Consider the following 12836-nt stretch of genomic DNA (forward strand, 5'->3'; position numbering starts at 1 on the left):
GGGTGCCATTAAAGTGCAAGCTACAATAAAAGTTAGCTGGCTAGCTAGCTGACTAGGCAGGCTGAGGTAAATGAGTATCTAGCAATGTCAATCTAAAATCAACCTAAAAAGAGCTTGAATTATTTATTCCTATTTAACAATATGTTCTTATATAAAGACAAATATATGGAAATCCTGGAGAGTGATTCTGAGGTAATAAATTAGTGCGGACCCAAGTGAGCGCTTAGGAGGTGAAATACAACTAGAATTGCCCGCGTCCTCCATCCGCCGCGTCTGCTACAGGGTAAAATAGAGCCACGCAACCAGCATAGCAATGAACGCTTTGATTAATTATGTAGGCCGGTCAGAATTTTGCAAGTTCTAGCAACAGGCCTACAGGGGGAGGGGACACATACGCTTTTTGGCATGACAGGCCCCCAGGAAATCACGTTCTGCGTGCCACCTGTTTTCGGACATGATTACTACCAGTTTACAGTAGATAGATGGCTGGACTAACTTACCTATCAAAACATTGTTAGCTGACATGGCTTATTGAGTGACTGATATAACAAGAGAAAAACTGCTGATGCACAACCAAATTTCGAAATTGCACCTTGTGTATTCTACTATTCTAATATAAACAATAAGTTGACTCCAAATAAGTTCTTTAAAAAAAACATATATATATATATTGGGGGGTCTTGGGACCCCTAACGCCTGGGGACCCTAAGTGACCACTTATCGCTTATGCCTGGAGCCAGCCCTGGTTGTCCTGCTATCCAGCTGCAGCCAGTGATCAAATCCTCTGCAGCTAGCCTGGTCCCCCGAACATAGACATTCCTGCCTAGATTGTGGCCTAAATCCATTCTACCCGCTGCATACTATTATTGTTACAAGTATGTAGGAGGACTACCGGAATAAATCATGTCTCATAACATGCAAAGGCAACCTGATACAGCACAAGAAAACCTGAAACAACCCACAACACATATCTGTCTCTGGTTTCACTATGTTCTGTTTTTCTAACACCTGGGAACCAGCTCATGTTTTGTTATGTTGGACAAAACATCCGGCTGCAGTGTTCCATCAACACCTCAGAGTTCTGAAGAAAAAATAAATACAGTAGAGAGCCTAACTCTACTATACTGTACTTAAGCTTGTTGTTAGGCAGAGAGAGGCATGGCAATGTTATCAGAGGAAAGGGCACATGCTCATATCTAAGGAGGTGTAATACTGCCCAATGCCTGATTACTTTATAATGTCTCGATCTAAGAACAAGCATCAAGCTGGAATCAGATTTATAGACTTAAAAAATGCTTCTTCCTTGAGGAAGTTATATGGAAAAGTTGTTGACAGGCAGCTCTGTACACATTATTTACAATGATTTAGTCAAGTGCATAACGGGTTTCAAAATACTAAGAATATGTATTTTAAAAAATGTCCTCCATTCAGTTCTAGATGTAGAGAACCTATTAGAGAGTACCAACGGAGTACTAAATTCGATCAGATGTGCATGTTGTAAAGGTTAAAATGTTAGCTTTCAGTATTCATCATTGCATTCCTTTGTCCAGCAAAAATCTATTATTTATTTTTAACCAAAGGAAAAACATGTTCTCTTATGATCTGTTTTCAATTCAGTGTCCTCACATAAACCTTCCAATAAGACATATGGCATTTAGGCAAAAAATGTATATACATGAAATTGTGATTATGGAAACTGATGAGTTCTGTTTTACCAAAAGTTATTCCCCTGAAATCTATTATGGTCAATAAAAACAGTAGTGTATTTGTAATGTTCTGCCGCAGTTTCCAGCTGATCCAACCCTTTGTTTTATACTCTGTTAGTCCTTCCTTCCTGCCTTTCCTTCACATCACATCTCACTGGCACAAGATCATTCCTAGAGTATGACTATAACAATAAGAAAATAAGCAGAATGTTCAGGGGAAAGTAAATGATTTACTACCATTCAGCCACTAGATGAGGCTGTATGTCCAATGTAAATTGAAGCTGAAGCTTGCAGAGAGTATACAGGCTTTAGCTATTCTGTAGCCTACTTGGTTTGATTCAATCCAATTTACCTTCAATCTAAAAATTCTCTTCAGTATCTGACTTAATACATATCTGTTATATTCATGGCAACAATTTGGCTATTACAGTTGATATGACACGTTCTATATATTTGTTACATATGACACAAGAATATAATTATTTGACATGAAGTAAGACTTATGCCTACACCTGCACACTCTTAGAAAAAGGGTTCAGACAGGTTCTGCAGTTGTCCCTGTAGGAGAACCCTTTTTTGGTTCAAGGTAGAACACATTTAGTTCATATTGGTGAAAAGGTTCTACCTGATACCAAAAGGGGCTCTACCCAGCCCAAAAAGGGTTCTACCTGGAACCAAACATGTGTTCTCCTACAGGGACAGTCGTCGATCACCTTATGGTTCTAGTTAGCCCCCCCCCCCCCCCCCTCTAGTTAGCCCCCCCCCCCCCTCCCCCCATATAAGAGTGTAGTACATCAAGAGCTTTGTCTTTTGCTTTAAAAATATTTCAATCTTGACTCATCAAAAGTTCTTAAAACACATTTATCTTTAGAGTTGTCCATGCTCCATGTGTGCTCAAGTTGCTCTGAAAGCTTATGAGACCAGTTACCAGCATATTATTATGGTCTTTAGTGATGATAAAAATATGAAAATATTGAATTAAACATCGCTCACATTGAAACAAAGAATACTGTATTTTAACAGTCAGCTGTAATGCGTTATTTCATTTAGGAACATCAATGATTTTAGATTACGAAAACAGTTAAAACAGTGCGCTTGGACCATTTTCCTTACAATGCTTGCTGGGTATTGAAGTATTTTTAATCCAAGGCAGATTCGATTTGCGACTACCACACATAGTATGCCATTGAGATGCTCTTGGCTGCGGTTTTACACAAGAACTACTACTACCGAAATGCCCTCCAGGTTGTTTCCGGTCATTCCGGTAAAAAAAAAGTTTCGATGGGGGCCTGGGAAAAAGTGTTTGGTGAGGAAATGGCTGAGTAGCCTAGCTATATTCTAGCTATATTAAATCGACTATAACCGATTTCCAAACAAGAGGAGGGCAATTCATCAGGAGTCAGGAGAGAAGGTATGTGAGGTATGAAGTAACATGGTATATAAACAGAGATGGAATAATTCCCTGCAAAACACAATGAACGTGTTTTTAACTTGGCAATCACTGAGACAATTCCATTGCCATTGAAAATATAGATTTGTAATAACTTTTTCACAAATTACATTTTTATTAGTATTTGTTTTGTTTTTACCGGGTAAATCAGTGATTGTGTATTTTCCACCTTGGCTTGATCTCCATAGATTGCTCTGTTGGCGTTCAAGCACAATGGATGCGCGTGATGATGCTCTCTAGATGTTATCAGTGGGATGGAGCGGTGATGTTACACTGGGTAGCAATTAGCAAGTCTCTTTCTCCTACAAAGAGGTGAGCTACAGGCTGCTGTTTGTGATTTTTAGATATGTGGTGACTATTTTTCATCCCTGTGGGTTGATTACAACTGCGTTGTCTTCAATTCGTTTTTTTTGTTGCAAGAATGATAGGCTACAGTTGACGAAATAGCCAGTTGCTAAGTAGGTTAACCAGAACTTGTTGGCTACTTAATTCGTTTGAAAACAACCGCTATAGCTATCTATGCGGTTGGTTTTCTGAAGGTCCATCATTTGCCCACCCGTTCAGCCATTAGCAACAGTTAGAAATGTTGCTGCGGCTTCCTTTGATATGCACAATAGGCTAAACTGAGTAGGCTATGCCAAATGCGCAGTCAATCAGGAAAGCAAAGGCTAGCTTTTTCAAACAGAAATGTGCATCCTGTAGCTCTTAACTCCCAAAAGTTTTGGGACACTGTAAAGTCCATGGAGAATAAGAGCATCTCTTATTCCTGCTTATTCCTGCAGCCAAAGGAAGTTTAACTACTGGGTGTAAGTATTTACCAAGATGTATATCAGATTATTCTGCCCTGCTGGCTTCAGTACCAGTCAGTAGAGCACAGCCACCCTCAAGAAGATGGACACATACTTTGGCACATACTTACTCAATAATCCAACATTTGTAACATTTCTGAACACTCAGACATATTTTTTTAGCACCAATAACAACTCTGCCTCCCCCCTAATTTTATGGGAAGCTCTCCTTGCATATCCGAGGGGACAAATCATATCCTTTAGTTCAGGTGCTATTAAGAGCTCAAGTAAATTTGTTGGAGAATGAAATTACTGATCTGGAAAATGAACACAGTGTAACATTTGACAACTCAACTCTACAAAAATTAGACTCAAAGCATTTGGAATATAACACCCTGATGACCCATAAAGTGGAAAATGCTCTTAGGAAAACAAAACTACTACGAACATGGAGATAAAGCAGGAAAGTTGCTTGCTTGGCAGATACGACGAGAGGATGCTAGTAGAGTTATTAGCTCTATTAAGCTACCCAAATTACACAGTTGTTCACGGTCCTGAGGAAATGAATCTCGTCTTCAGGGAGTTTTATGAAACATTGTACAAGTCTGAAGGGGATGTCCCTGCCACAATGCACACGTTTTTGAACAATCTCAATGTAAAAAATTTAACTGATGAGGATAGAGAGCACTTGGAGAAAGAGATCACATCAGAGGAAATTAGGGAATCCATTTTCAACACTGCTGGGGGAAAATCACCAGGGTTAGACAGAATTGAATAGGGAATCCATCAGTCCTTTTTAGTCAAACTAATTGAGCCTCTTTGCAGTATGTTTAATTTTGCCATAGAGACAGAAAATCTCCCAGACACACTTGAACAGGCACTGATCACAGTTTTGTTAAAACCTGGGAAAGATCCTCTGCTTTGTGGGTCGTATAGACCAATATCTCTGAACACTTCATAAAATATATTTTTTTAGCTCTTATATTGGAGAAGGTTCTTCCGGACTTGGTTGATATGGACCAAACAGGCTTTGTAAGAAACCGCTCATCTCCTGATAATATCAGATTATTTAATATTTAGCATTATGTAGAGAATGACCAAGAATCTATATCTATACTTCATTAGATTAGATGCGGAAAAAGCTTTTGACCGCTTAGAATGGAACTACCTGTTTGAAGTTTTACAGAGGATGAATGAAGTACGTTGGTCTGATTAGATTACTGTACAAATGTCCGGTAGCTCAGATCCTGACTAATGGAAACATTTCCTCACAGTTCTCTCTCTCATGTGGCACAAGACAGGGTTGTCCCGCTAGTCCTCTCCTTTTTTCTTTGGCTATAGAGCCACTGGCAGAAGCTTTTAGATCTCATCCATCCATCCATGGTGTTCATATAGGTGGGTGTGAACATCTGGTCTTGCTATATGCCGATGAAATTTTGCATTACCTCACTGAACCAGAAATTTCACTCTGAGCATTAGTTGACATCCTGAAAGAATATGGTACCTTTTCAGGATATAATATAAACCTATCAAAGAGTATACTAATGCCTTTTAACAGGGCAGCTATGCAGATCCCAATCTTTTCTTGGAAACCACAGAAAATGACATATCTTGGATTGCAAATTCCTTCTGAAACTATTAAGACAGATCAACTGAACTATACTCCACTTCTCAAAAAGGTTGGGGAAGAATTGGATAGATGGCGGGATTTACAAATTTCTCTTATTGGGCGGGTCAATTGTATAGACAAATAAGATAAATATATTACCAAAATTATTGTACCCTTTTCAAACCTTGCCCTTTCCTATTCCCAAAGTTTTTTTCCAAACAACTTAATAGGAAGGTTTCTTCATTTCTGTGGAAAGGGACACCCCCCCCCCCCCCCAGAGTGAAACTCACAACTTTATGCAAACCAAACTCAGAAGGAGGACTTACTCTACCTGACTTCCAGTTGCATTGCTGGGCATCTCAGTTAAAGGCTGTGTGGGTATGGCAAGATACAACAACAAGTTCACCCTCTTGGAGACAGATAGAGGAAGAGTGTCAGACCTCTGCTCCATTGGCATCTATACCTCATATTAGCCCACCTAAAGCTTTGCTAGGTCTCATAAAAAAAAACGTTCATTAAAAACACTTTAAATAAATGGGTTGAAGTCTGTAAACAAACAGAAGGGCTTAGATCTATATATGAACTAACACCTTTCTATAATAACCCCATTTTACCCAAATCCCTGAGAAATGGTATTACATGTTCTTGGTTCAACAAAGGAATTAAATCATTTGGTAATCTCTATAGAGAAGGTTAACTACTTTCCTTTCAACAACTGGCATCTCATTTTCAGTTACCTAAACTAATTTCTTCAAGTACCTACAGGTTAGGCATTACATTGTAACTCATTTTCATGAATATGAATATTTTCTCGTAAGATTATTTGACCGCTGCGCTATGCTAATTAGTGTAGTTGATGGCAATTCTCCCGGATCCGGGATGGGTAGTTCCAAGAGGTCAGTGAAACTAATACCGGTAGAGGGGAGGGAGGGGGGTGTTCCTGTGTTGGTGAGGGAAGGATTTTGCACGATGTGCTCCCATGTAGCATGGTGTTTTGTGTAGGTGGAAGGAATAACGGGGCATTATCTGTGTCATATTTTGATGATTGTTAAATTGTAAAAAAAAGAAATGCCAATCAATATATTGTACAAGAAATATATTTAAAATAAAATAAATCCTGGTGAGGGCAACGAGCACGCAGATGATGACAGTTTGTGCAGAAATTCTTTGATTGTGCAAACCCACAGTTTCATCAGCTGTCTGGGTGGCTGGTCTTAGACGATCCTGCAGGTGAAGAAGCTGTATGTGGAGGTCCTGGGCTGTTATGGTTACACATGGTCTGCGGTTGTGAGGCTGTTTGGACCTACTGCCAAATTTTCTATAACGACGTTGCATGCGGTATATCGTAGACAAATTGACAAAATTATTTTGCAACAGCTCTGGGGTACATTCCTGCAGTCAGCATGTCAATTGCACGCTCCCTCAACTTTAGACATCTGTGGAATTATGTTGTGTGACACAACACAACTGCATATTTTAGTGGCTTTTTATTGTCCCCAGCACAAGGTGCACCTGTGGAATGATCATGCTGTTTAATCAGCCTCTTGATATACAGTGCCTTGCGAAAGTATTCGCACCCCTTGAACTTTGCGACCTTTTGCCACATTTCAGGCTTCAAACATAAAGATATAAAACTGTATTTTTTTGTGAAGAATCAACAACAAGTGGGACACAATCATGAAGTGGAACGACATTTATTGGATATTTCAAACTTTTTTAACAAATCAAAAACTGAAAAATTGGGTGTGCAAAATTATTCAGCCCCCTTAAGTTAATACTTTGTAGCGCCACCTTTTGTTGCGATTACAGCTGTAAGTCGCTTGGGGTATGTCTCTATCAGTTTTGCACATCGAGAGACTGAAATTTTTTCCCATTCCTCCTTGCAAAACAGCTCGAGCTCAGTGAGGTTGGATGGAGAGCATTTGTGAACAGCAGTTTTCAGTTCTTCCCACAGATTCTCGATTGGATTCAGGTCTGGACTTTGACTTGGCCATTCTAACACCTGGATATGTTTATTTTTGAACCATTCCATTGTAGATTTTGCTTTATGTTTTGGATCATTGTCTTGTTGGAAGACAAATCTCCGTCCCAGTCTCAGGTCTTTTGCAGACTCCATCAGGTTTTCTTCCAGAATGGTCCTGTATTTGGCTCCATCCATCTTCCCATCAATTTTAACCATCTTCCCTGTCCCTGCTGAAGAAAAGCAGGCCCAAACCATGATGCTGCCACCACCATGTTTGACAGTGGGGATGGTGTGTTCAGGGTGATGAGCTGTGTTGCTTTTACGCCAAACATAACATTTTGCATTGTTGCCAAAAACTTCAATTTTGGTTTCATCTGACCAGAGCACCTTCTTCCACATGTTTGGTGTGTCTCCCAGGTGGCTTGTGGCAAACTTTAAATGACACTTTTTATGGATATCTTTAAGAAATGGCTTTCTTCTTGCCACTCTTCCATAAAGGCCAGATTTGTGCAATATACGACTGATTGTTGTCCTATGGACAGAGTCTCCCACCTCAGCTGTAGATCTCTGCAGTTCATCCAGAGTGATCATGGGCCTCTTGGCTGCATCTCTGATCAGTCTTCTCCTTGTATGAGCTGAAAGTTTAGAGGGACGGCCAGGTCTTGGTAGATTTGCAGTGGTCTGATACTCCTTCCATTTCAATATTATCGCTTGCACAGTGCTCCTTGGGATGTTTAAAGCTTGGGAAATCTTTTTGTATCCAAATCCGGCTTTAAACTTCTTCACAACAGTATCTCGGACCTGCCTGGTGTGTTCCTTGTTCTTCATGATGCTCTCTGCGCTTTTAACGGACCTCTGAGACTATCACAGTGCAGGTGCATTTATACAGAGACTTGATTACACACAGGTGGATTGTATTTATCATCATTAGTCATTTAGGTCAACATTGGATCATTCAGAGATCCTCACTGAACTTCTGGAGAGAGTTTGCTGCACTGAAAGTAAGGGGCTGAATAATTTTGCACGCCCTATTTTTCAGCTTTTGATTTGTTAAAAAAGTTTGAAATATCCAATAAATATCGTTCCACTTCATGATTGTGTCCCACTTGTTGTTGATTCTTCACAAAAAAAATACAGTTTTATATCTTTGTTTGAAGCCTGAAATGTGGCAAAATGTCGCAAAGTTCAAGGGGGGCGAATACTTTCGCAAGGCACTGTACCACACCTTTCAGATGGTAATGGAGAAATGCTGACTAACAGGAATGTAAACAAATTTGTATACAACGTTTGAGAGAAATAAGCTTTTTGTGTGTATGGACAATTTCTGGGATCTTTTATTTCTGCTCATGAAACATAGGACCAACACTTCAAATCAAATCAAATCAAATTTATTTATATAGCCCTTCGTACATCAGCTGATATCTCAAAGTGCTGTACAGAAACCCAGCCTAAAACCCCAAACAGCAAGCAATGCAGGTGTAGAAGCACGGTGGCTAGGAAAAACTCCCTAGAAAGGCCAATACCTAGGAAGAAACCTAGAGAGGAACCAGGCTATGTGGGGTGGCCAGTCCTCTTCTGGCTGTGCCGGGTGGAGATTATAACAGAACATGGCCAAGATGTTCAAATGTTCATAAATGACCAGCATGGTCGAATAATAATAAGGCAGAACAGTTGAAACTAGAGCAGCAGCACAGTCAGGTGGAAGTTGAAACTGGAGCAGCAGCATGGCCAGGTGGACTGGGGACAGCAAGGAGTCATCATGTCAGGTAGTCCTGGGGCATGGTCCTAGGGCTCAGGTCCTCCGAGAGAGAGAAAGAAAGAGAGAAGGAGAGAATTAGAGAACGCACACTTAGATTCACACAGGACACCGAATAGGACAGGAGAAGTACTCCAGATATAACAAACTGACCCCAGCCCCCCGACACATAAACTACTGCAGCATAAATACTGGAGGCTGAGACAGGAGGGGTCAGGAGACACTGTTGCCCCATCCGAGGACACCCCCGGACAGGGCCAAACAGGAAGGATATAACCCCACCCACTTTGCCAAAGCACAGCCCCCACACCACTAGAGGGATATCTTCAACCACCAACCTACCATCCTGAGACAAGGCTGAGTATAGCCCACAAAGATCTCCGCCACGGCACAACCCAAGGGGGGGGGGCGCCAACCCAGACAGGATGACCACAACAGTGAATCAACCCACTCAGGTGACGCACCCCCTCCAGGGACGGCATGAGAGAGCCCCAGCAAGCCAGTGACTCAGCCCCTGTAATAGGGTTAGAGGCAGAGAATCCCAGTGGAAAGAGGGGAACCGGCCAGGCAGAGACAGCAAGGGCGGTTCGTTGCTCCAGAGCCTTTCCGTTCACCTTCCCACTCCTGGGCCAGACTACACTCAATCATATGACCCACTGAAGAGATGAGTCTTCAGTAAAGACTTAAAGGTTGAGACCGAGTTTGCGTCTCTGACATGGGTAGGCAGACCGTTCCATAAAAATGGAGCTCTATAGGAGAAAGCCCTGCCTCCAGCTGTTTGCTTAGAAATTCTAGGGACAATTAGGAGGCCTGCGTCTTGTGACCGTAGCGTACGTGTAGGTATGTACGGCAGGACCAAATCAGAGAGATAGGTAGGAGCAAGCCCATGTAATGCTTTGTAGGTTAGCAGTAAAACCTTGAAATCAGCCCTTGCTTTGACAGGAAGCCAGTGTAGAGAGGCTAGCACTGGAGTAATATGATCAAATTTTTGGGTTCTAGTCAGGATTCTAGCAGCCGTATTTAGCACTAACTGAAGTTTATTTAGTGCTTTATCCGGGTAGCCGGAAAATAGAGCATTGCAGTAGTCTAACCTAGAAGTGACAAAAGCATGGATTAATTTTTCTGCATCATTTTTGGACAGAAAGTTTCTGATTTTTGCAATGTTACGTAGATGGAAAAAAGCTGTCCTCGAAATGGTCTTGATATGTTCTTCAAAAGAGAGATCAGGGTCCAGAGTAACGCCGAGGTCCTTCACAGTTTTATTTGAGACGACTGTACAACCATTAAGATTAATTGTCAGATTCAACAGAAGATCTCTTTGTTTCTTGGGACCTAGAACAAGCATCTCTGTTTTGTCCGAGTTTAATAGTAGAAAGTTTGCAGCCATCCACTTCCTTATGTCTGAAACACATGCTTCTAGCGAGGGCAATTTTGGGGCTTCACCATGTTTCATTGAAATGTACAGCTGTGTGTCATCCGCATAGCAGTGAAAGTTTACATTATGTTTTCGAATAACATCCCCAAGAGGTAAAATATATAGTGAAAACAATAGTGGTCCCAAAACGGAACCTTGAGGAACACCGAAATTTACAGTTGATTTGTCAGAGGACAAACCATTCACAGAGACAAACTGATATCTTTCCGACAGATAAGATCTAAACCAGGCCAGAGCATGTCCGTGTAGACCAATTTGGGTTTCCAATCTCTCCAAAAGAATGTGGTGATCGATGGTATCAAAAGCAGCCCTAAGGTCTAGGAGCACGAGGACAGATGCAGAGCCTCGGTCCGATGCCATTAAAATGTCATTTACCACCTTCACAAGTGCCGTCTCAGTGCTATGATGGGGTCTAAAACCAGACTGAAGCATTTCGTATACATTGTTTGTCTTCAGGAAGGCAGTGAGTTGCTGCGCAACAGCCTTCTCTAAAATTTTTGAGAGGAATGGAAGATTCGATATAGGCCGATAGTTTTTTTTATATTTTCTGGGTCAAGGTTTGGCTTTTTCAAGAGAGGCTTTATTACTGCCACTTTTAGTGAGTTTGGTACACATCCAGTGGATAGAGAGCCGTTTATTATGTTCAACATAGGAGGGCCAAGCACAGGAAGCAGCTCTTTCAGTAGTTTAGTTGGAATAGGGTCCAGTATGCAGCTTGAAGGTTTAGAGGCCATGATTATTTTCATCATTGTGTCGAGATATAGTACTAAAACACTTGAGCGTCTCTCTTGATCCTAGGTCCTGGCAGAGTTGTGCAGACTCAGGACAACTGAGGTTTGGAGGAATACGCAGGTTTAAAGAGGAGTCCGTAATTTGCTTTCTAATAATCATAATCTTTTCCTCAAAGAAGTTCATGAATTTATCACTGCTAAAGTGAAAGTCATCCTCTCTTGGGGAATGCTGCTTTTTAGTTAGCTTTGCGACAGTATTAAAAAGGAATTTCGGATTGTTCTTATTTTCCTCAATTAAGTTAGAAAAATAGGATGATCGAGCAGCAGTAAGGGCTCTACGGTACTGCACGGTGCCGTCCTTCCAAGCTAGTCGGAAGACTTCCAGTTTGGTGTGGCGCCATTTCCGTTCCAATTTTCTGGAAGCTTGCTTCAGAGCTCGGGTATTTTCTGTGTACCAGGGAGCTAGTTTCTTATGAGACATTTTTTTTGTTTTTAGGGGTGCAACTGCATCTAGGGTATTGCGCAAGGTTAGATTGAGATCCTCAGTTAGGTGGTTAACTGATTTTTGTCCTCTGGCGTCCTTGGGTAGGCAGAGGGAGTCTGGAAGGGCATCAAGGAATCTTTGTGTTGTCTGTGAATTTATAGCACGACTTTTGATGTTCCTTGGTTGGGGTCTAAGCAGATTATTTGTTGCAATTGCAAACGTAATAAAATGGTGGTCCGATAGTCCAGGATTATGAGGAAAAACATTAAGATCCACCACATTTATTCCATGGGACAAAACTAGGTCCAGCGTATGACTGTGACAGTGAGTGGGTCCAGAGACATGTTGGACAAAACCCACTGAGTCGATGATGGCTCCGAAAGCCTTTTGGAGTGGGTCTGTGGACTTTTCCATGTGAATATTAAAGTCACCAAAGATTAGAATATTATCTGCTATGACTACAAGGTCCGATAGGAATTCAGGGAACTCAGTGAGAAACGCTGTATATGGCCCAGGAGGCCTGTAAACAGTAGCTATAAAAAGTGATTGAGTAGGCTGCATAGATTTCATGACTAGAAGCTCAAAAGACGAAAATGTCATTTTTTTTTTTGTAAATTGAAATTTGCTATCGTAAATGTTAGCAACACCTCCGCCTTTGCGGGATGCACGGGGGATATGGTCACTAGTGTAGCCAGGAGGTGAGGCCTCATTTAAAACAGTAAATTCATCAGGCTTAAGCCATGTTTCAGTCAGGCCAATCACATCAAGATTATGATCAGTGATTAGTTCATTGACTATAATTGCCTTTGAAGTAAGGGATCTAACATTAAGTAGCCCTATTTTGAGATGTGAGGTATCATGATCTCTTTCAGTAATGACAGGAATGGAGGTGGTCTTTATCCTAGTGAGATTGC

General features: G+C 41.2%; 1 protein-coding gene across 4 annotated transcripts in view; it reads left to right on the forward strand.

Moving 5' to 3' along the window:
- The first annotated feature begins 2970 nt into the window (after positions 1-2970).
- Positions 2971-12836, forward strand: part of phactr4b (phosphatase and actin regulator 4b) — a 64047-nt gene continuing 54181 nt past the window's right edge. For 2 of the 4 annotated variants that reach the window (XM_031793103.1, XM_020453199.2), the window contains exons 1-2: positions 2971-3117; positions 3345-3468. The gene's annotated coding sequence lies outside the window, so the exon portion shown is untranslated. Of the gene's footprint in view, positions 3127-3344; positions 3469-12836 lie in introns of all 4 variants that reach the window. The other 2 variants (XM_020453208.2, XM_020453225.2) reach the window with 2 other exon arrangements.

This window comes from Oncorhynchus kisutch, linkage group LG2, assembly GCF_002021735.2.
Source record: "Oncorhynchus kisutch isolate 150728-3 linkage group LG2, Okis_V2, whole genome shotgun sequence".
NCBI classification, from domain to species: Eukaryota; Metazoa; Chordata; class Actinopteri; order Salmoniformes; family Salmonidae; genus Oncorhynchus; species Oncorhynchus kisutch.